Here is a 5,113-nt window from a genome sequence, read left to right as displayed (position 1 = left end):
ACTGGTCTACGAGTTGATAAAAATATCAATCTTTTGCACATTATAGTTGAAAATTTGGATGTTCTACAATTGGAAAATTAACAAGAAATATGCAGTACAGCTCTTCCTTTATGAATACACTTCTTTTGTTTCTTTTACATATCTCTACATTATTAACATCCTCTAGTTGTTTTATTTTCATAATTTTTGGATATCATCAAGATTTTAAGAAATGTTTAAAGGACAACTCGTGAGATATATCTGTTCTGTTGTGTGCTTTAAATAGAACTTTTCCAGTATAACAATGGTGATAATAAGTCAATTATTTAGTTTAATAATTTTACTATATTGTCATTATATTATTGTAACAAGGATAATGTGATCTTCAAATCTCAAGTGAATTTCACATGATATTCACATTGTCAGAGGTATCTTATATGATTTTCATATAAGAACATCCTATATAAGCTAAGAAATGTCAAATATTAGATATTTTCCAAGGATTAAATATGCTAGGGAAGATCAATGAATGAAACATTATTACCATGCCCTCCTCTGTAAATCAGGTTTTGCAGAGAGATTGACAAAGAGGAAGTACATTTATTATAATAAGTGTACCAATGCAGAAAAAAAAGGTGAGTCGGAAGATTTTACTGCAGAGTGGTAGTACTTCGAATTTTATATGTATAGATGGTAAGAGCACAGGATGTACCATATGCATGTAAATATAATGTTAGTGAATTTTGTGAGGCTCATACCTAATGCCAAAATGCCACATAACCAGTTAGGTACGACTGGTGCAAAAAGTGGTGCCTGTAAATTATGTGCCGTGTATGTCTTTTTACCTAGTATATGCTCATGTCATTCACAAAATTTCATAGAAGAATCATTTCAAAAAATAAAAAAATCTTAAATTATCTGTTCACTTGTTCTTATAAGTTTTTTAGTTACATTTGTTCTTTGTTATGATCCAGTCATCCTTTTCTTTTGACTTCTCAAACAATATGTAAGGCAAGTCCAGAGGAACATCATCAGAGTGAAAGTAGCATCATAATTCCCCTTTCCAAATAACAGTCTGCTTTATATTCATGCTTGGATAACTAAGGCAAACAAAAATTCAAGAAGCCAACTTTAATGAGATGAAACAACCCTTATTCACTATGACTATGACTGCAACTGATCTTGTCCTTTCAAGGTTTGAGCTAGGGTTGGAGAAGCCCGAGCCAAGGAGGGCACTGCAGAGTGCACTAACATTGCCATGGCAATATGTGGTGGAGCGGCATATGGGTGCCCCTCTTGCCTTATTTCTTCATCCCAAACAGCTCAGAAAGCAATGCTGGCATGCAATTGGTGTCCACTCTCACTGCACTTATCTTCTTTGGCTACATCAAGGGCCACTTTACTGGCAACCGCCCTCTGCTAAGTGCTATCCAAACAGCCTTCATTGGAGCACTTGCCTCTGCTGCTGCCTATGCCCTGGCCAAAGCTCTCCAAGCTGCAATGAGGGCCAGCACATTCAATGATTCCTGTATTGCTTACAGTGGTCCATCAGCAGCAGCAGCAGCAGCAGCTGGACACATAAGGTTTTCTTTCAGAGCTGTAGTTTCTTTTCTTATAAAGCTGGCTACTATCATAAGTGAGATTAAATGAATGAGGTTACTGTATTTTTAAAGGATTTGGATTTTTGAGTTCATATTTGTAACTGCTTTATAATAAATTATCCTGTTCTTGGATCTGCTGATCGCACTCAACAAATTGATGAAGATAGGAGTTTACGCAAAATGTCTGATCTTTTTGGCATGTGTTGTGAACAAGCCTAACCATAGTGGATATAAGATACAGTCTTTTGACACCAAGTTATCGAGTACATTAGTTAATTAGAAAGCTCATTGACAAAAGATAGGCTGAAAGGTGCTTCTGACTTATCGAGGACAGATCTTGGTCTTATTACTGGGGACAATTACATTTTTTAACTGAATGTATCACGTGTAGAGAATGAGTATTCTGGAGAAAAGAAGCGGATATGTAGGCAGAGACAAACATGTCATGAGGGAAGCTTTTTGAGGAAAGGGATTTGAATAGAGCAAACCAATGTAAACCTTCAGAAAGAAAGGAATGACAGATAAGATAGAAAAACTTTAAGGTCACAGTAAGGGCAAGTGTATTTTGTCTCTGATCTTGGATGTCCTAATTACAGAAAGAAAATGGTTTCCAGTTTGTTGGGTGGGGATGGTGGTGAAGTAGGTCATACTGATCCACTAGCTGCGCCACATCCATATGATACTCTCCACATGCACGAGTGGATATCAGCTAGGTGGGCAATGATAAAGAAGAATTGATAAGGGTTATGGAGGCCATTATCCTTTGAAATCTCGGTGAAACAGCCATTCATCATTGACTTAAAGTACAGAGAGATAATCTGTCAGGTGATGGTAGCCAGGCATCCATAAAACATTGACTTAATTGTTACATCACACCTGATAGTTCTTCACAAACATGAGAGACTTCTTTGGTCAATTTCAATTGGATTTAACTATGGAAGAATGTCTGGATGTACATGAAGCCATGCATGCTCAGGTTTTCTCAGTGTCTATATTTAGGTGAGACCTGCTATCTCTTCTTAACCAACATGAACTTGTTTGAGAGTAAACATGCAATCTTTAATGGTGGCCTTGTGGGTGATGATTAGTCAAATTTGACCAATTTGTCACTGCTACACAAGTATACAATTAGTTTGGATCCGCTTTGTGCTGAATTGAGAACAAGAATGAATGGTCGTAAAAGAGGTTTCTCTTCCTTTCTTGTGGTAAGGGTAAATAACTTGATTTACTTATCATCAGAACCGAGTTAATTACTAAGTTCACATACCATTGAGGCTTTGCCCCAACGGTTACACTGCTTCGATTAGGGATTCCATAATCAAACTCCACGCCAGTCTCCCTCCCATTCTTTAAAAAAAAAAAAAACAAGAAGAAGAAAAAGTTCCCTGTTTTGGAGACCGGAAAGTATGACATGGCAAATGCAGGATACAAGATTGCATCCACTATTCATCCTTTCTATTCCAACTTGAATTTTTGATCACTTTAACTAACATCAGAGATCAACTAATCCCAGTTTTCTTCTTAGGCAAGGGTGATATAGTATGTGTTATTTTAGTGCTTAAAAGACGAGGCTTTAGTCCTCAGAAAATGGCTAGTTGAAGAGCAGCAAGTCTTGGAAAGATAGCTTAATAGAAAAATTGGGTTGGACTTCCTAATATTTTACTCAAGCTCAAACAGGGAATACCTTAGCTCAAACTAAATCACATTCGATCCGTATCTGTGTAGAAACCATTCTTATAATAACATAATGAGTCTAATAGGCGACAAATTGGTCAAGTTTAGGCTTTAGGGGTAGTGCTAAGTCTTATCAGTGAGAATCTAGACAGAGGCTCCCTTGTTTCAAAAGATTCTAACCATTGCCACAAGTTCCGAGCGGAAAAATTTATCCCCTTTCAAAATATACTTGCTGTCATAACAGTATGATACTTTTTGAATGTGAGTTTCTAGTATTTGGTCTTTTGTTTCCTTGAGTTCCATATAGCATTGGCCAGGAACAAATGGAGTGGCTGATAAAACAACCTTCTACCCTTCAATTTAGCATGGAATGTATGAATATTTTTGGCCTGAGAAAGAGGGATCTTTCTTTCATCTGATTGCATTAATGTTATCTCCAAAGACTGTCCCTTGCTATAGTGGTAGCACATCAGTGAAGCAAGCAACAATGGTGTCTTCATGGAATCTAAATTTACTCGGCAAAATATCGTAATTGGATGTACAATTACTGTTTAATATGATATACCTCTCATCCACTAATCTTCCGGTGCAACAAATAAAATTTAAAATAAATTACAAAAATATCTTTTTAAATTTAAATCATTTTTACTTATTTTAAAAAGTATCAAAAATTTCGACATATTTCAAAGAGACCCCGACGGTTATTTAGCCACTGACGGTGTCCGCTTGACATTACAATAGACAAAAATGCCCCTCTAAATTTCAGAATTTTTTTTCCTTCTTCACGGAAGAGAGGACCTGTGCGTCCTCCTCTTCCTCTTTTTGTTTTGTTTACAGAACAGGGGAGCTTTTGCTCCCCCTGTTCCCAGCGAGGAGGCCCTCCCCCTAGCCGTCCACCACCCTGGCCGGAGGAGCAGGCCCTGGCGATGCCGATCGACAGGGTCCGGTGACTGGCGGCAGCCAAAACGGCAATGGAAAAATCCAAAACAAGAGAAAAAAATAGGAAAAAAATTTAACAGTTATTTTCAAAGATTTTTCAGCAATTATTCGATAGACTTTCCGGCTTAGAATCCCATGGAAGATCGATGGAGGAGGAATGAGGAGATTACTTGACTTTTGACGGGATTTAACCGGGTTTTTTGGCGGCCAAAGCAAGCTTATTCCACCAGAAATCAGAATGAAAAGAGGGAAAAAAAATCAGAGATTGATCGGTGGTTTTCAGTGAAAAGGAACTAGAGATTGAGGCCTTTAAATAGACTTGCACAAGCAACCTTCAAGATCTTACCTACAATTTCCTGATTCCTCTGGGACATTTCACGGTTCACAGCTTCATAGTACTGTAATTGATCTCTCAGATGAGAAATTTCATGATTTTTTGAATGAATGACTTCCTCAGCAGCAGCTTCTGCTTCAGCCTGTACCAAACCTCTTTCTATAGCTTCAGAAACAAACTTTGAAACTGTGATCTCTTGGCAAATTGCTGCAGAATTTATCTCAACTTGAACATCTTCAGCATACTGGATTACTGGAAATGATACTCTTGTACAACTAAATGACACACTTTGTGATACAACTTGATATCTTTGTATACATTTTGATACACCTTATGGTACTTTTATATTATGAAATGTGATACCATTTGGTTGCAAGCAGCTTGGTTGAATATGATACCTTATGTTTCAGTTGATTATGGCACTTTCAATTTTGTTTTAGTTGAATATGATACTTTGAAAAGCTTGGTTGGTTTGCACAATGTTTAGAATTTAAGTATCAGTCCAATCTGCTGATACTTGAGTACAACAATGTTTCGGTAGGTTCAATTGGTTTTGGTAATATTTAGAACTTAAGAATCGATAGGT

The sequence above is a fragment of the Elaeis guineensis genome, chromosome 1 (assembly GCF_000442705.2).
Source record: "Elaeis guineensis isolate ETL-2024a chromosome 1, EG11, whole genome shotgun sequence".
Classification (NCBI taxonomy): domain Eukaryota; kingdom Viridiplantae; phylum Streptophyta; class Magnoliopsida; order Arecales; family Arecaceae; genus Elaeis; species Elaeis guineensis.
This window is presented reverse-complemented; position numbering follows the sequence as displayed.